Below are 20281 nucleotides of genomic sequence, written 5' to 3' on the forward strand. Positions count from 1 at the left end.
ATTCACACACATTTGAACAGTCGTTCTCCCGAATGCAAGTCCAGTGTGATAATCTCCACGCCGCCTCATTGTATTTTTCTGTCGAATTACCAACATTTGTTAACCACTTTCAGGGTCTCATTTTCTATTCTGTGTAATTGCGAAGCATGACGTCACTTAATTCGACTACCTTCGGTTATCATTATTTTATTGGTCTTGTAAACGTATTTCAAGACACCACTCATTCTGTTCAAATGATTTTGTAAGCTTTTATTTCGTCACCCTGATCCTAGTTCTCTTTTGTTCCTTTGGTTTCTTCCAATGTTTACTCTATGTACTGTTGGAAGGCCATGGGGTTATTGCAACAGTTACTTTCTCCGTTACGTGTTCTCAGACTGTTATAATTGCATTCCGGTTTCTGTATAGATTGTTGATACCTTTCGCTTCTCGTATTTTATTTCTCGTAGTCTAAGAATTCCAAAGGTGGTACTGTATTCAACTTTGTCAAAGGCTTCTTCTTAACCTATAAATGTATGTTTGTCTTTTATAACCTATCTTCTAATGTAAGTCGTGGGGTCAGTATTGACTCGTGTATTAAAATTCCCCAGGACTCAAACAATCTTATCTCAGGTCAGCTTCTATCAGTCCTTTCATTTTTCTGTAGATAAGTTGCGTTAGTACTTTGCAGCCATGACCTAATAAACTGACGTTCCGGTAAAATTCAAGCTTGTCAGCCCTTGCCTTCTTTCCTATCGACATTAATACATTTTTCTAGAACTCTATTTCACCTCCCTCACAAATCCTGTACACTGAGTTGCCCGTGCAAACAATAGAGATACTTGATCGACCTACCGCTATCCTCTAACGGACCTTGAACACGAAGCGTGACGAGCTTATGACATCACAACGTGGAGTATCATGGCCGGCTAGAACGACAGTGCAGTCGACCTCGGTGAAATACACGCATTGTGCAGAATTTCCTAACGTGGGCAGCATGTCAAGTCGAGTAGCACCGAGCAGACATCGTTGAAAAGGTGCAGTGCCGCATTAGTATCATAACTTAGACCTGCAACAATTGGTTGTTTCCAAATATGTCTTTGCCCCAGGATGTGACTACGTTTTTTCGTTTATCTTACGTTGACTGCTGTACAATATCCCTAGAGTCCTCCCCGAAACTTGGTGTGTAGGCTTTCACAGGATAGTTAACTTCTGTCCTAAAATTCAGTTTTTTAAGCTTGACGATTTCTCCCGCGTGAAGCAAACAGGTGACCTTTGTTATCATCAATATCACACGTTAGTCCTATTTGATGTGTGTCCCACACACTTGAGCAATATTCTAGTGCATCGTAGGCAGTCTCTCCTGTAGACTACGTTTTCCCTTTATCCTCCCATAGGATCAAAGTCTGATTCTTCATCAAGATGTAACGGAATATATGGCCACTTTTTAACTCAATGGTTCATTATCTATATTACTACTACACTTAAAAGCCAAAGGAACTGGTACACCTGCCAAATATCGTGTAAGGCCCCAGGGAGCAAGAAGTAGTCCTGCAACATGACATGGCATGGACTCAGACTAACGTCTGAAATAGTGCTGGAGGGAACTGACACCATGAATCGTGCACGGCTGTCCATAAATCCGTAAGAGTACGAGCCGGTGGAGATCTCCTCTGAACAGCATGTGCAAGACATCCCTTACATCCATAATATTACGGACCGTATCGGAAAAGTGCTAGCCAAGTTTAGAATTGAAACAATCTACAGACCAACTAAGAAGATTAGTGAATGTTTAAGATCGGCGAAGGATGCACGACACCCTTTAGCTACTCCGGGTGTTTACAAAATTCCGTGTAGTTGTGGGAAAGTTTACATTGGAACAACTAAAAGAAGTATCAATACTCGCCTGACTGAACACAAGAGGAACTGCCGATTGGGACACACGGATAAGTCAGCTGTAGCAGAACATGTTTTCGAAGACGGAGACCATGAGATAAAATTTAGCGAGACAAGCGTGCTAGCTAAGACATCGCATTATCATGCACGTATGTATAGAGAGGCGATAGAGATTTTTAAACACCACAATAATTTTAACAAGAAAGAAGAAGGTTTGAAGTTAGATAAAATATGGCGATCAACCTTGCATCAAAGATGTGACAATCGATTACCTTCGATCGAGAGTAATGACGCCAGTCAGAGATAGTTTTACTGTTGACATCACGTGACGAGTGGTGGTGCCCTCTACCCGCTCTATATATACAGGACCTCCGCGGCTTGGTAGCCAGTCGTAGACTCGGCCTCGGAAGATGTTGTCCGCAGCTGGCAACGAAACGTCAGGGAGAAGAAGTTCTACTGTTCGACCACGGCCTCTCAGCCCGGAAGTTTTAACTACTGATCCCAGATATGCTCAATAATGTTTATGTCTGGGTAGTCTGGTGCCCAGCGGAATATTTTAAACTCAGAACACTGTTCCTGCCCCCCCCCCCTCCCTCCGAGCGCCCTCCTCCCTCCCCCCCCCCCCCCCCCCCACACACACACCTACCATTCGGATCTCCGGATGGGGAGTGCCGAGCGCGAGGTGGCCATGGGACTCATCTGATAGCAAGATGACTGGATCAAGAAGAAAGAAGGACAAGTTCGTGCACCTATCCGGGATTGAATCCGCGACCTTCAGGATGGGAGTCTACTGTTCTACCCGCTTCCTTTTCCATTTTGTTTGTCATTGTTCTCGGCATTTGATCTGGGCGGAAGTCAGATGACACCCCTTCAGGTTCATCGCTGAATACTTCGCTCAGGTTTTTACTGCAGACAGAACCAGGATGACTGGATCAAGAGGAAAGGAGGACAAGTCCGTGCACCTATCCGGGATTGAATCCGCGACCTTCAGGATGGGAGTCTACTGTTCTACCCGCTTCCTTTTCCATTTTGTTTGTCATTGTTCTCGGCATTTGATCTGGGCGGAAGTCAGATGACACCCCTTCAGATTCATCGCTGAATACTTCGCTCAGGTTTTTACTGCAGACAGAACCAGGATGACTGGATCAAGAGCAAAAGGAGGACAAGTCCGTGCACCTATCCGGGATTGAATCCGCGACCTTCAGGATGGGAGTCTACTGTTCTACCCGCTTCCTTTTTCATTTTGTTTGTCATTGTTCTCGGCATTTGATCTGGGCGGAAGTCAGATGACACCCCTTCAGGTTCATCGCTGAATACTTCGCTCAGGTTTTTACTGCAGACAGAACACGCTGAGATACCGTCCCGGCGCCCGCTAGACCAGCGTGTGTGTGTGTGTGTGTGTGTGTGTGTGTGAGAGAGAGAGAGAGAGAGAGAGAGAGAGAGAGAGAGAGAGAGACCGACCGACCACGTAAATGTAGTATCGAAGATAGCAGAAACCAGACACATGCTTTTCCGGAACAACCCTTACAAAATATAATTCACCGACGAAGGAGGTCGCTCGCAGAAAAATCGATCGACAGGTTCTTCAGTATTGTTAGTCAGTGAGGGACTCCTACCAAGTTGGATTAGTCATAGCGAGAGTTAAAGAAATGTGCAATGAATTGCTGCTGTGGTAGGCGCTACAAGAAGCATGTTCATCTCGCAGAGCCTAACTTACGGAATCCGGGGAGCCCATTTTCGATACAAGCCAACAAACAAACATATTTCTACAACCATCTCACGTAATGCCAGCAGTGTCGTAATTCTAGAAACTGGATCTCTAAATTGACGAACTATACTCGAGGCTTGGTCAGACAAGAATTTTTAAGCGACCTCCATCATATCGTACTTCTTTACTTTTCTGGTCACTCTGAACCTGATATCCTGCTTCCCAATTAGATAATTTTTCAGCTCGAATTGCTTCTTATTTTAGAGGCAGCATTCCAGAACGCGAGAGTTTAATTGACTGCACATTGAGGTAGAAAATGTGTCGGTTTACTCGCCGTCAAAATTTCTGTTGCAGCATGAAGGAAAATCTAAGGGCACTGCCGAACACAGCAGAGACATAAATTTCAACCGTTCAGACGCTTCCTTTCGACGATACCGACACGAACGCTTGTGGCTAAAAGTTGTTTACTTTAGCGCTGGGTTGCAAAGGAATACGTTTATTTCCGCTGCCGTATTTTTGCAGCGATCGCGTATCTGTGCTGCTTTCCGGTTAGCAGACGGCGTGCGCCGGAACTTCCACGAAGTGATGCAGATAACAGTTGCTCGGTGCCGCATGACGGGGACGTACATGTTGCCTGGGCATGTTTACACGTGGATATCCGCGTAAACATTCTGCGCGTCGTGCGTGGAAGGACGTGTTTTCCTGCAGAAGACGTGAATGGAGCTCGCGCGGACTCGTGCCTTTGTAGGGCACACACGAGGGGACACCGGAGTGACTGCGTTGAAGAGCAGCATGAACAAACTTACACATGAAGTTGTGCAATTAAAAAAGTAATTTTTTTTACGTACAAGGGCACTACTTGCGTAGAGACTTTCTTTGGTTTGTAGTGTCACACAGTAAGAGACGCAAAACTAGAACAAGCCGTGAATAACAAGAGGACTTTATTAACATACTAGGTTAGTCAATAACTTGAGTGCATGGCATCTCCCTGTTATTATGGAATAAACATTTCAGTATGGTGGAGAAACAAATATATCAAGTAGGGTTAATGAACTCTGTTTCGGAAACAACAAAGTTCCGAAAAAATGGTTCAAATGGCTCTGAGCACTATGGGACTTAAGATCTGTGGTCACAAGTCCCCTAGACCTTAGAACTACTTAAACCTATCTAACCTAAGGACATCACACACATCCATGCCTGGGGCAGGATTCGAACCTGCGACCGCAGCAGTCGCGCGGTTCCTGACTGAGCGCCTAGAACCGCTAGACCATCGCGGCCGGCAACAAAGTTCCGAAACCGGTCCGGTTATAGGCACCTGTCAGAGCCGTCTGTAACCCTACGAATCGTTGTTAGTGAGATACGACTTCTTTTATTTTGTACTTAGTTGCTACCATTGTAGGGTAGAAAAAATCCACTAACACGTTGGCATGTATCATGAGGGCTCAGGACAGGAAGCTCCAATAAAGCACTTGCGGTGGATTTACACCAGCTCTAACAGCAGTATAACAACCATTTTAAATTACGAATGTGTCTGTTCCACCAGTCATCAAGGTCATTTATCTAGGAGGGCTATTCGGAAAGTAAGGTCCGATTGGTCGCGAAATGGAAACCACAGTGAAACTCAAAAATATTTTTTTGCGACAGTTAGCTACACCTTCCAGTTACTTATCTACATAGTCGCCACTCCGACTGAGACATTAATTGTAGCGTTGTACCAGCTTCCCAATACCCTCGTTATAGAAGGCAGCCGCCTATGATTTCTGCTGATTCTCTGCGGTGATCTGCAGCTTGTTGTCTGTGCCAAAATGGCTTCATTGCCAGCGGTTCGTGTGAGCTAAGATGAAAATTAGAAGGAGGTAAGTCCGGGCTGTATGGTGGCTGATCGAACAATTCCCATCGAAAACGCTGCAGGCGTGTCCTCATTGTCTGTCCAGTGTGCGGCGAAAATTTTCACGAAGAAGGAAATGCGTGACAGTTAATTGTGTGGGATGCATAAAATCAGGCGAACACTCACTGAAGCGCCAAAGAAACTGGTATAGGCATGCGAATTCAAAAACAGAGATATGTAACCAGGCAGGAAACATCTCTGCGGTGGGCAACGCCTATAAAAGACAAGTGTCTGGCGCAGTTGTTAGGTCGGTTACTGCTGCTACAATGGCAGGGTAGCAGGTCCAGATGAGAGAAGGGCCAGTAGACATGAGGGAGACGTGTAAATCCCGAACGAGATCGAATCGTCTCACAGTGGCTTAAGCACTCCAGTCATTCCATAGCTTATCTGCCTTTCGACTGAACTGTCTCAACTCCACTCCGCACGTCAGTTTCGCCATTGCAATCTTCGTTATCGGCGCCATTCGCTGAAGGTAAACAAGCCGCTCCCCAAATTGTCTCTCTTGCTTGCACGTCACGAGTCCTGTTCGAGATCGACGATGGCGCACGCGGTTGTTACACTCACTGTCACACTAAAGAACTGCTACGAGGAAGACGGAACGAATTGCCGCATCACCTCTGGCATTTTTAGCTTATATTCATTCTAACTGTGCTACTGCATCGAATGCAGCTGTCATCGGGGGTGAACGATGGGCCAGTCATTTGAGCTCGGTACCCGAATGCCTCCCGAGGCGGCGACAAAACCCTCGGTTAATTCACACAGTTTTACCGGTAGGGTCAGCTGTGGACTAGTCAGTCTCCCTTACGAGAGTAAGACCAGGCAGCGACGGAGTAGCGTGGTTTGGGCATTTTAATGGTTAGAAAATACCAAGTGAGAAGCTTGCCGAAACATCTACTAGTACAGTGGGATGATATTCCGAAAAAATTCATCAGTGAATCATTTTCTGTTCAAGAAAAACTGCGATGCTTTCGGTACCGATACTATTGTTCCGATATCATCGTCAAATTCTTAACATGTTCGGTTACAATGTATTTTCTTCAGGTAGAAAACCTTCTGTCCACATCGCAACACGGGTTTATAAACCATGGTTCGCGTGAAACTTAACTTGCCCCTTTCTCGCTTGATGTCTTGCGAACCATACACGAGGAGCAGACAGACAGATTCCATATTCCTAGTTTTCCGGAAAGCATTAGCATCTGAGACAGTGCCACATTTCAAACTGTTAATGAACGCCCATGTGTACAGACAAAGTCCTCGGATATGAGAGTGGCTCTGTGGCTCTAAGAATATATATACTGATCCACTGTAGTGTACGGGAAAGATTCGTCTTTGAGTGACTGAGGAGGATACAAGGTGATTTAGACAGAATTTCTATTTGGTATGATAAATAGCAGCTTGCTTTAAACTTGGGGAAATGCAATTTAATGAAGATGAGAAGGGAAAAATGTAATGTTAGAATCAAGCGTTAGTGGTGTGCTGCCTCACACGATCACGTCGTTTAAATATGTAGACGTAACGTGGCAAAGCGATATCAAATGGAACGAGCTGGTAAAATCGGTTGTAGGAAAGGCGAATAATCGATTTCGGTTTACTGGAAGAATTCTAGGATAATGTTCTTCATCTGTACAGGAGACCGCGTACAGAAAAAGCGTGCGGCCCATTCTTGAGTACTGATCGAGTGTGTGGGTTCCGCACCAGGTCACATTATATGAAGAATCGTACTAAATGAAGGCATGAAAGAAATTCAGAGGAGTGCTGCTAGATTTGGTACCGATAGGTTCGATTAACACGAGAGCATTACGGACTTACTTCGTGAACTTAATGGGAATCCCTGTTTGAAATATGATATTCTCTTCGTGAAATGCTGTTGAGAAACTTTAAAGGAACGGCATTTGCGACCGACTGCAAAACCATCCTAGACCTACCGCTACCAACGTACATTTCACGTAATTCCCGAGACGACAATGTAAGAGAAATCAGACTCGTTCGGAAGCATATAGACAGTCGTTTCTCTCCCGCTTCGTTTGTGAATGGAGCAGGAAACCAAATGACAAGTAGAGTATTCTACGATAGCATATAATCCGACGTAGATATTATCTTACTGCCTCTGTCATTAATTTACAGGTTCCCGTGAGATCACCGAAGTTAAGCGGTGTCGGGCGTGGTCGGCACTTGGATGGGTGACCATCCAGGCCGCCATGCGCTGTTGCCATTTTTCGGAGTGCACTCAGCCTCGTGATACCAATGGAGTGCAGATGTAGATGTAGATGTATAGCCACAGTTTTCGCTTTCAGGTGCGTAATGTGGAATCTGGTGCTGGGAGGTCTCTAGCGGAGAGTAGCAGGTGCTGTTGGCGCGCGAGTTGGTCGTAAAAGCAGGCCGCTACGGCTGTGCTCGGCTGTGTTACTCCCCGGCCGCAAATGCCACGGCTGGCCCCACTTCCTCCCAGCTGCCTTGACAGGCATCCCAAGGCTGACTCGCATTACGGAAACGCTCCACAGCACCTTTCCCCAGACTCTAGACGAAAGTCGCGCAGGTGCGGTTGCGGCTGCAGCGATCTGCCTGCCACGTTCACAGGCAATAGGGTTGAAAAGTCTTAGCATGTCGTTACCAATCGCTAGACTTCGCGCCTGTGTCTTGGATTAAAGTCCAAACCTCTTTGCAACGCCTTATGAAGCTAGGAATGAGAGTTGTTGTCCATAATTCGATATTCGGATGGGGACACGTCCTCACGTGATGAGAATCAGTAGATATCAAAGTTGTGTTGAAAATCATCGGAACGAAAGATAGTTTCTAGTTGCTTAGGCAGTTTTGTGAAAGAAATCGGAAGCTATGTAGAGGAATAAGAAATAGATTATCTGTGTGTAAAAGAGAGATAGTGATAAGTTTGTTGACAGCGAAAACAGTTCCGACGGAATTAATAGATTAGCCAAATGTTTTATCTGCAGCGTAGTGTTGTATGGGACAACGGCCTTGCCACAGTTCTAACACCGGTTCCCGTCAGATCATCGAAGTTAAGCGCTGTCGGGCTGGGCTAGCATTTGGATGGGTGACTATGCGGTCTGCCGAGCGCTGTTGGCAGCCATTGTGAGGCAAACTGAGGAGCTACTTGAGTGAGAAGTAGCGGCTCCGGTCTCGGAAACTGACATACGGCCGGGAGAGCGGTGTGCTCACTACATGCCCCTCCATATCCGCATCCATATCCCTCCAGTGGGCTGAGGATGACACGGCGACCAGTCGGTACTTTTGGACCTTCATGGCCTGTGCGGGAGGAGAGAGTAGTGTTATATGGCACTCCTAATGTGCGGCCGTTTTAGTTCTCGTGTATTTATATTACGTCCGATACTGGGCGATGCAAGTGCTGTCGTGTGTACATTGTTAGTCCTATTCCATTTCTCATTTTAGGTCTAACTAAGCTTTTTATACTAAAGTGTTTTTGTTCTTTAAGGACGGTCTACATATAGTTACCTATCCTAACAGCTTGCGTTATTCCCCTGTCACACCTCACCTCTCGTTTTCCTATTGCTCTGTTTTTAGATATATTTCTCATCCTTATCCACTATTTCAGTTGTATTTTTTTATATCTCTTTATTGTGATGAACTGTCACGTTGGCTTCTAGGCATTTTCCGATTGGCTTTAGGCCGATTCCTCACATTTGTGTGTTATTTGATTGTTTTTATTTTTGTAGCTCTGTTCGTATCGATCTTGTGAACTACACTAAAGCAAGCGCACGGAACAGAAAACTTCCTTTTCTAGCTCTTTTGCGACTATTTATTTCACTTCCTCACCTCATTGGCTCCCACGTTAGCGGGATCGATGACGTTGATGTTTGGACCCTTCCCCCAAATCAGTCCATCAAGCAATCAGCTCCCACGTTAGTCACATCGCCGGCCGATGTGGCCGAGCGGTTCTAGGCACTTCAGTCCAAAACAGCGCTGCTGCTATGGTCGCAGGTTCGAACCCTGCCTCGGGTATGGGTGTGTGTGATGTCCTTAGGTTAGTTAGGCTTAAGTAGTTCTAAGTCTAGGGGACTGAGGACCTCCAGATGTTAAGTCCCATACTGCTTAGAGCCATTTGAACCTTTTTTTTTTTTAATTGCTGAGGGTAGTTGTAAACAATAGTATGAAATCAGCGTAAGGAAGCATTCGTGTGTTCCAAAGTACTATCAGCATTCCAGCTTGTACAATGACTGCGTACGTAATTAAGCAGAATGGTGTAGAATAGTCGAGAAGCTCCTCGCAAACCACACATTTCTGTAGTCAACACAATGCGACGCTTGAGATGGTCTACAAGCGACGCCACTGGACATTGGGTGATTGCAAGTTAGTGATTTGGTGTGATAAATCATGCTATACCTTGTCACAATCCGATGCAAGAGTTATGGGTTTGGTGAGTGCTAGCATAACAATGCTCCCTGCCACAAAGCAGCATCTGTGAGCCAATGACTTGTAAATAATAACCTTTCTGAAATGGGTTGGCCTCCACAGAGTCCCGACCTGAACCCAATGGAACACCTCTGGGGCGAGTTAGAACGCCACTTGGCTTCAGACCTCAGTGCCGAACTATTAGCTCCTCTGGATTCGGCTCATCGGAAAGAAATGTCTACCATTCCTCCACAGACATTCAAACAGTTCTTTGAAACTGTCGCCAGCTGAGCTCAAGTAGTCATTAAGCTAGAGGGCGGACACACCCCGTACTAATATCCACTAGTAAGCGTACAGTTACTTTTGATTAAATAATGTATTTTCAGTTCCGTCGAAATAATTTCGAGCAGGGTAGAGACGGGAGGAGGCGGTAGCTGCTAGCAGGAGCAGCTGCGCCCCTGGACAGACAAGTATGCAGAGAGGAATTACAAACACTGTGTGTGAGCGCCCGTGTTGCTCAAGTCCGGCGTTGCATCGCAGCTGCAGAGTCAGCCAAACACGGCGGTCACTGACCTCAAGCTTCGGACTCAAGCGACGCCCATTCACACCATTCACTCCTCCACACGCACAAGTAACTACTGTTCTGCTGTCCGCCTAATGGAGATAATTCAGTGCTCCGTTGCATTAGAAAAAGTCGGAAGTACGTCCTTTTGTCACTCTTATAAGTTTTACTTCAAAAATTAATGTATCTCGAAATTTCTTCCTGTGAAACAGTGAAGCAAACGCTTAATTTCATGTCACAGTAATGCTTATTTTTCTTTTAGGTTCTCAACCATTGGCCGTAACTTATCGCTGTTCATTTCTAGTGCCAGCCGCGGTGGTCTCGCGGTTCTAGGCGCGCAGTCCGGAACCGTGCGACTGCTACGGTCGCAGGTTCGAATCCTCCCTCGGGCATGGATGTGTGTGACGTCCTTAGGTTAGTTAGGTTTAAGTAGTTCTAAGTTCTAGGGGACTGATGACCACAGCAGTTGAGTCCCATAGTGCTCAGAGCCGTTCTACCACTATCTTTTTTCTCTCCCTTGATCATCTCTTCTATGACGTCCATTGCTATCACGGTACAAATCTACTTGTATCTAATTCATCTCATTCGATTCTTGATAAACAAATAAAAAATGTGTATTTTCCACGACAGATATTACTTGTTGCGCTGTTTACGTCATAAATGCTTCCAAGTGTTGATTCTGTATTGTATGTTATTGTGTTCTCCAATTTCCAAATTAGTTTGATGCTGTCAGTCTCTTTAATTTTCCTATACATGGCACCTATCTTTCCACAGTCATGCATGCTTTCACATCTTCGCCTTTGTGCTATAGGCATTCAAGTCTTGCCATACTGCACTTTTTTCGGTCTCATTATTTATACTTTATTCCCTTTTGTCTACTTCATTTGTAGTATTTTTGTATTTTCTCCTTCCGTCAGTTAAAATCAGTATTTCGCATGTTATTCAAGGATTTGTTGTTTGTCTATTTGATACTCTGCTGTCGTCACTATTGCACCTCTCAAAGCTACCCATTCGTCTTCTGTTGTAATCCTTTCCCGTGTTTCAGAATTCAAATACATTATTGATTTGCTCTCTTAACAACAATACGATTTCTGTATTTTGACAACAGATTCTGTAGCACACATTTGGTTAAGTATTTACAATGCATACATCAATGTACAATCTGATGTAATCAAATGAGATACAAGAATAAAATCATTATCTCTACGAAACAACACAGCAATATTTCTCGTTGTGGTCTTATAGATTTCTTCAAATTTTTTTCATTAGTTTGCTCAGTGTTTACAATCTCCTCTGCCTCGCCCAACACCACATTGAAGACCTTTTCACAAGCATGTGACCCTCCGGTAAGCTATTGCTAAATCCTCGCCTTCACATAGATTGTTTCATTAGACCTCACTAGATACAGTGGTCCATTAGCAGTAATAACTGGAACCTGATCGCCGTCCTCGACCATTACGTTAAATATGATACCATGTGTCTCAAACTTTCGCCACTAGTTCTTGAACATTAACTCGTATTGCCACCACGAAGTCTCATCAAAGATTCTATTCAGCACCATCCATTAGGCCACCGTGAAATAAAACGTTTTAGAGGTATTAGGGAGTCTCCACGTTATATGTTTACTCCGTATACCACGTAAGTTGGGGACGCAATTCCTGAAGCACATCAGAACGTATTTATGCGTTTTTAATCTCTGTTCGTCTAGCATAAAGTGTTATCAACTGATGTGGAGGCAGTTATTTAAGAAGAGTGCCACGTTGTACAGAAATAAGCATAGATTTTTATTGTATTCTTCCGTTCTTCTACATTTCGTTGTCTTACAATCAACATATCTAAGCAGACGATTCAGCCTACATCCCCATAAGCTTGCGTACTACACGTGTTAACCTTCAGCCGTCAGTCTGGCTTGCTCGCAGCCAAAAATGACTCTGAGCACTATGGGACTTAACTTCTGAGGTCATCAGTCCCCTAGAACTTAGAACTACTTAAACCTAACGAACCTAAGGACATCACACGCATCCGTGCCCGAGGCAGGATTCGAACCTGCGACCGTAGCGGTCGCGCGGTTCCAGACTGTAGGGCCTAGAACCGCTCGGCCATCCCGGCCGGCTGCTCGCAGCAGTTCCGTTTTTCGTGAGAGTTACTTATTTGCTTGCGTCTTTGTAGTAGTCGTGATATTTAGTTTTTCTTTGGAGCACTGTAAATAATTAAATAAATATAATTAGGTAATCCGTCGGTGTTCTTTTTTGTGTAACAGAATTTCCTTAAACGGTGGAATCCTGTTTACTAACGCACTGAAACCGTACTTCAACGTGTGTGGACATAAGACTCTGTAAACTAAGTCATGCGGAAAAATATTAACATTTGCGTGCTGGGTGACGGCTGCGGCACAAGACACGCACGCATTGCGTAAGCGCGTCTGTGAGCACAGCTGTGCGGGCCAGATCCGACACGGCACGGCGAGGCGATCCCGCGAAGAAGTGAATTTCGTGTAGGACGAGTTGCTGCTAACAACGCGCGTGCGCTATGGCATAAGGAAATTCAAAATTTTAGGAGGGCCAGACAAGGAGAAATACTCCCAGCAACCCTTCAGCAAGTTTTCAGATCCATGAAAGAAGAATCAATACGTTTTACGTTTTAATTAAAAATCAGTTAATTCACCAGCCCACGACTCTTTTCGCAATCGAACTACCGTGTAGGCTTCACACTACTGATTACTTGACAAAAGAGTTAATGTGTTACATACGAGGGGCGTTCAATAAGTAATGTAACACATTATTCTCTGACAGCAAGTTTTTTTTTCAGGATTCTAATACACCATATTACTCCTTACTCTTCTGACTACAAAACTTTGTTTTTCAACATAATCTCCGTTCAACCACACGACCTTTTGCCACCTTACTGTGAGGGCCTGAATGCGAGACATTACCACTGTACTGGTCGACGCCAGAACCAACCTCTTGCTGCATCAGTAACCTAACCATCATCCACGTACTGCTTCTTTTGGAGTGCATCCTTCATTGGACCAAACTGATAGAAATCGGAAGGTGCAGAGTGGATGAGGAAGAACAGCCCAAAGAAGTTCTGTGCGGTGCCCTCGGGTGAGCAAACTTGTGTGAGGCCTCGCGCGATGGAGCAGGAGAAGATCGCTCTCATTTTTGTGGCGAAACACTCTGAAATCCAATATTGCAGGAGTCACATCTGTGTCCGGCCGGCGGGCACGCGGAAAATCGGACAGGTTCGCGCGACCTTGTTGCGATGATGACAGACACCTCACCCAACGACTCATCGTGCTTTTGTTCGCTGCCAGGTCTCCATAGACATTCTGCAAGCGCATGTAGATATCCGCGATGCTCTGGTTTTCCATTAAAAGACACTCCGCGATACCTCTTTGCTTGGAATGCACCTCCACTACATACGCTATTTTGAAGGCTACGTATACCGCCACAGTCTATGGGAACTTCATGAACTATGGGATGGGGGGGGGGGGGCTGAAACGTAAATATTCCATGATGCCGCACAAAAAAATTTGCATTTTTCAACCATAATGGCCGAGAAAAAAGTGTTACATTACTTGTTAAACACCCTTCGTATTTGGCCTTATGCATGTAAGCGACAAAACGTTAACAAAAAGGTTTCAGATTACGTTTCACTTTCTTATATACTCAGACTGATTTGCGCTCCGTTTTAAGGAAAAGCTAGTTTTTCGCGAATCTCAACGTCTACGACGTCGCATCTCGTGAACCGTGAGTCGTACAATGACATAAGTTTGCAGGTACATTTAATGGTATACGTGGATGCCGTCTGCAAAAAGTGTAGCAAGTAAAGTCAGTAGTAAAAAAGTAATAAATTAAAACGTCCTACCTGATGATGAAATTTTACTGCATGAACAGCGAAAATGTAAAAGGTGACAATTTTTTTCCTTCATTATTTCGTGGTAGGTGACAGCAGGGAAAAGTTTCGTAAAGGTTTGAAGTTACGTATAAAATTTGTTCCAAGTCGCTGAATGCTCTCATTCTCAAATACTGGATGAATGTAATGTGCGTAATTTGCGCCCCGTCAGTTACACTGCCTCGAGACATACACACAAACTACAATACTTGCCTCGTTGCGTTTAGTCTTTAACATAAAGTTCTTATTCTTAACGCGGAAATTATGAAGACATTTTAAATTTTTAATTTCACTCAATAGCCGTATGAAATATTGAAAATAAAATTTTTGCTTTCTCTGGAAGCCTTTACGCAGGCCACACTCCAAATGGGCCCATACGCCTCTTTAGTAATCGGTACGCAAACGACAGCATGCTTACCAGTATGTTCCAAAACGCCGCGCATAAGAACGGTATTTTCCAGTGCGCTACCGACCATCTGTATACCCAACAGAAAGAGCCTCTTACTGTCACTGCCCTACAGTACATGGTCAAATTGCGAATATTACACACTTACACCTGCTTAGGCAAATGTAGCATATCGATTGATTCGTTTTGCATTTGACGTAGTCTACGGTGAGCTTGATGGAACTCCTGGAGGCACCATTTGTTCCTGGGCAGTTCCTCTAAAAACCTCAAAAAAGTGTTTTTACTACAGTTTCGCCGTCACCAGCGCACCAAAAACAAGCCGTGGGTTTAAAGACGGTTACTCACAGCAAATGGCTGACATTTTTACGATATATTCGTAAGATACCAATTTCGAACAAAGTTGAAAATTTTCTTCATATCTTTATCTGTTTCCAAGATACAGAGGTTAAAAGTTACCCTACCTGTGCACGTAAAATACGCAAGTAGTTTGTAAAATGACATAGCACGAAGAAATATGCTGTACAGTGTTTCCGTTATCATGTGGCAATCCAGTGTTGTAATATTGAACCACATGCATTTTTTTTTCTTTTTACCATGTTCGTTCCGCTCAGAGATGTAAAATTAGTTTTGCGTTATTTCGATTTCATGTAAGTTAACTATCTAAATTTTAGTGGCCAGTACATTTCTTTTCATATGAGTTACATGTCCTCCTGCAGCAGGGAAAAGAAGCCAAGCAGCCCAAAACATGCGAATACGTTCTTTACAAGTTCTGACTGAAAACTACCTTCCTTAGCATCTTTAAAAATTTTCCCAAAAGTTTTGGCATGAGAACGTATTCGCGCATTTTTATGCTGAGAGAAAAGAAGACAGTGGCAGTGGCAAAAAGATGGAAAAGTAATAAATACTGGAAGATAGTAGACAGTGGTTGCGTTGTACAAAAAGCGAAGGAGACAACGGCAGTTTGAGAGAATGAGAGGGAAACAGTGTCAGTGAAACATAGTTCGGAGTGACAAAACAGTGCAAGGAAAAGAGTCAAAGAGACAGTGCCAGTGGGGGAAAGAATAAAGAGGAAGTGGAACTGAGTGGGAGCCAATGATAATGAGAGACAGAGCATATGACAATGATAACGAGGAAGAGTGAAAGAGTGACAGTGAGAAGACACAGCAGCAATGGAAAGGAAGGAATGAGATATTACCAGTAAGAGAGACCGAGAGGGAAACATTGACAATGAAAGGAGACTGTAATAACAGGACAGAACGGAAGGGACTGTGGCAGTGGCACAGGTGACAACGACAGACACAGACAGATAATAACAACTAGTTGATCTGAATGTGTGAGTGAGAAAGGGCAACTGGGAGACGATGGGTATGAGCGGCTTACAGCTGTGGACTAGTGGATGTGAGTGAGTTACAGTTTGGGGAACCTACGACAGTTAGAGGTGAGTAGCAAGTTCAAAAAAGTGAGAATATTTTCGCATCCCAAGATTTTTGAGAAAATTTATAAAGGTGTTGAGCAGTTGGTACCTCACCTTTCAGTCAGTCTTTTAAATAAACGGTAACATGTTTGCATTTATTGTGCTCCGATAGGAGCATTTTTCCATTGGTGTAGAAACCTAAACCAGTTTTTTTGCTTGTATGTTTTCCGCAGAAAGTACAGACGTATTTGATTTTTAAATCCAAGCCCTTATTTTCTTGTTGCTGTTTAATATTTTACGTACTTTTCAGACAGTTTCCTCGTTTTGCATTAAAGGAATCTTCAGTGGACTAGTTAACTGTTTGTGCTAGCAAAATCTGCGTTTCCTCTCATCTGATCCTGGATTTATAAAGCGAATATCTGATTGACATTTTTTTACTGATGCCATTGTACTGTTTTTCTTCTACTGCACATATACTACAACGAATAGAAGGACTGAACAGATCAATTAAAACACACTTTGCTACACCCTACTGTGCCATTTCTCCACAGTGATAACCAGTTTCATACAATTACCAAACGTCTTTGGATCAATTGTAGTTGGAGAGCAACCAGTGAGTGTCAGGTGACCTGTGGACAGCGTGTAATCATCTGAAAATGACTGCTTACGCTGGAGCTACAATCGATCCGAAAATATTCTGTAGCTGAACGAAATCAGTTGTTGTTGCTGTTGTTGTTCAGCCAGAAGTCAGAGGTTTGATACAGATCTCCTTGCTAGTTTACACTGTGCAAGCCTCTTCGTCTACGCAATTACTGCAACGTACATCGAAGTGAACCGGCTTACTGTGTTCAAGCGTTGGTCTCTCTCTAGAATTTCTACCCCAACAGTTCCCCCCAATACCAAATCCACGATATGTTCTATCAACTGATTCCTTCTTTTAGTTACGTTGTGCCATAAATTTCTTTTTTTCCCCGATCCGATTCTGTTCCTCTTCATTAGTTACCCTATCTACTTACCTAACCTTCAACACGACATTTCAAAACCTTCTACTTTAGTGCCTGAACTGTTCATCGTCCACATTCCGATTACGTACAAGGTTACACTTCAGGCAAATACCTCCACAAAAGAAATCCTAAAACTTACACATATAGTGGATTTTAACTTATTTCAAAACCACTTTTCTTGCTACTGAAGGTCTGCATTTCACGTCCTCTCTAGTTCAGCCATCATCACTTGTTTTGTGTACAAATAGCAAAGTTTATGAACCAATTTTAGTGTACTATCCTCTAATCGGATTCCCTCAGCTTCCTGTATTCAATTACCCGTTTACTTTTGCTGGTCTTCATCTTATATCCACTTTTCAAGACACTATCGATTCGATTCAACTGCTCTTCCAAGTCCTTAACTGTCTCCAGGAAAATTATACTGTCATCGCCAAACCTCAAAGACTATATTTGTTCTCCCTGAACTTCAATTTGCTTTGCAGATTTTTTTCCTGATTTCATTCACAGCTTGCATCGGGGATCGACTCAACAGTGTCTCGCTCGCATCTGAATTACGGTTTTCCTTTCATGTCGACTGACTCTTGTAATTTCCAAATTTTGCTCCCTGTATATTACTCCCGCTACCTCCAAAATTTCAAAGAGTGTTTTCCAGCTATCTTGTCAAAACCTTTCTCAAAATCTACAAATGCTGCAAATGTAGGATAGCCTTCCTTCAGCCTATTTTCTAAATTAATTCATGGGATCAGTATTTCCTCTCGTGTATCTATAATCTCCGGAATCCAAACTAATCTTCTGATAAGAATAATGTGAAAAATCAATTGTAACACGAGTACAGTAATGTATAAACAGCATCTTGAAAAGGAAATTGCACAAATAAAGAATTATAGAATCAGTTGATGAGTTGTTGTACTAGGCCTGGATGAACACAACGGCTGCGTCGGCAGTAAAAGAAAAATACAAAACACGAAATGAGGACGCTTTGAGCTATGGAGCAGAGTGGTAACCCTCATACCTAAACAAACCGTAAATTTCACCGGCTTGGTAACGTTTTATTTTATTTGAACAGATCTCGATTTTCTGTTTTTACAGACATCATCAGCCCCATAAAAGGGAAATACAAATAGATACTTTCTAGGATTTGTGAAACATGAACACGAACCTGTTACGTACAAACCGAAAAACAAATAGACCTATTACTTTGTAAGGAATCGACACAGTAATAATTTAAGTAAATGTTTGCTGACTATACCATATTCTTAGTTGTTGTCTTCGGAGCTGTCACTAATTTAGTGTCTTTCCTCTTTTTATTGCAGGTGAGTTTCATATATCACCGGTTTTTACGCAGAAGTTTAGTGATGGGTAAGCTACATTTTTCTTGTGTTGCAGAGATTTTTTTTGTGATGATTATTCCTTCTGAAATAATAATGTAGATGAATATCTATATTTAACTCTATTCACTGCCTCAGTATTTTCACTAAACGTGTGTTTTTCGACAGTTCCTCTAAACTGTAAACGCTTGTGACTTCAACTGGTAAATACTGAAAAATCTAACTGAAACTGAGATGCACTGCCCGCTTCCTCAATTTACTGCAGCGTATTGCAGCGTGGCGCGACTCCAATGTGACTGTACAAGCACCAGCATGTTGGCAAGGGATCAGAGCGGCATTCGTGTCTTTCCGACAGGGGTGTGGTAAATGCGAAAACGTGAACTATGGCGACATCCAACTAGGACCAACGAACTGTTACTCTTTTATTGGTTGTCGGAGGACAGACACCAGTAGATGTCCATCATAGAATGAAGAATGTGTGTGGGGCAGCTTGTAGGTCGAAAACCACCGTTGTGGAATGGCACGCCATGTTTCGAATGGTCGACACAAGACGGAAGTCGATCTGGGAAGCCAATGTTACCTCAAGTGGCACACAACCGAGCACCAGCCCTGTAGTTTTAATCTCTTCGCATGTAATTATCACGCCTTCGGTGCCACAAAAAAGGCCTTCTAGGATAGACGATTCCTGTCGGGCGAGGATGTCCAACAGGCAGTTACGGACTACACGCAGCAAGACACCGTGTATTATCAGTCTCAAAGCTCACGGCGATTTTGCCTAATTGTCATCACGATTCTGGATTGTTCCGCCTTACGGCCCCCAAACGAAAACTTTTTGATTGCGCCTTGCGAGAAACAGACAGTCAACAAATTGTGACCATTGGTAACCACGATATATATATATATATATATATATATATATATATATATATATATATATATATATATATATATATATTGACATTTAAGTGCCTGGCAGAGGGTTCATCGAACCGCCTTCACAATTCTCTATTATTCCAATCTCGTATAGCGCGCGGAAAGAACGAACACCTATTTCTTACCGTACGAGCTCTGATTTCCCTTATTTTATCGTGGTGATCGTTCCGCGCTCGTAGGTCGATGTCAACAAAATACTTTCGCATTCTGAGGAGAAAGCTGGTGATTGGAATTTTGTGTGAAGATTCCGTCGCAACGACAAACGCCTTTCTTTTAATGATGTCCAGCCCAAATCCTGTATCATTTCTGTGACACTATCTCTCATATTTCGCGACAATACAAACCGTGCTGCACTTCTTTGAACTTTTTCGATGTACTCGGTCAGTCCTATCTGGTACAGATCCCACACTGTGCAGCAGTATTCTAAAACAGGACGGACAAGCGTACTGTTGGCAGTCTCCTCAGTAGATCTGTTACATTTTCTTAGTATCCTGCCAATAAAATGCAGTCTTTGGTTAGCCTTCCCCACAACATTTTCTATGTGTTCCTTTCAATTTAAGTTGTTCGTAATTGTAATACCTAGGTATTTAGTTGAATTTACGGGTTTTAGATTAGACTGATTTATCGTGAAACCGAAGTTTAACGAATTCCTTTTAGGCCTCATGTGGATGACCTCACACTTTTCGTTATTTAGGGTCAACTGCCAATTTTCGCACCATTCAGATATCTTTTCTCAATCGTTTTGTAATTTGTTTTGATCTTTTGTTGACGTTATTAGTCGATAAAGGACAGCGTCATCTGCAACCAGCTAAGACGGCTGCTAAGATTGTCTCCCAAATCGTTTATATAGATAAGGAACAGCAAAGGGCCTATAACACTACCTTGAGGAACGCCAGAAATCACTTCT

General features: G+C 43.4%; 1 protein-coding gene and 1 pseudogene across 1 annotated transcript in view; both read left to right on the plus strand.

The window, feature by feature from the left end:
• The window catches only part of LOC126282145 (cyclic AMP response element-binding protein A-like), a 633124-nt gene that overhangs the window by 449545 nt on the left and 163298 nt on the right, over nt 1-20281 (plus strand). The window lies entirely within an intron of this gene.
• Nucleotides 8432-8549, plus strand: LOC126282653 (5S ribosomal RNA; annotated as a pseudogene).

Source organism: Schistocerca gregaria, chromosome 7 (assembly GCF_023897955.1).
Source record: "Schistocerca gregaria isolate iqSchGreg1 chromosome 7, iqSchGreg1.2, whole genome shotgun sequence".
In the NCBI taxonomy this organism is placed as follows: Eukaryota; Metazoa; Arthropoda; class Insecta; order Orthoptera; family Acrididae; genus Schistocerca; species Schistocerca gregaria.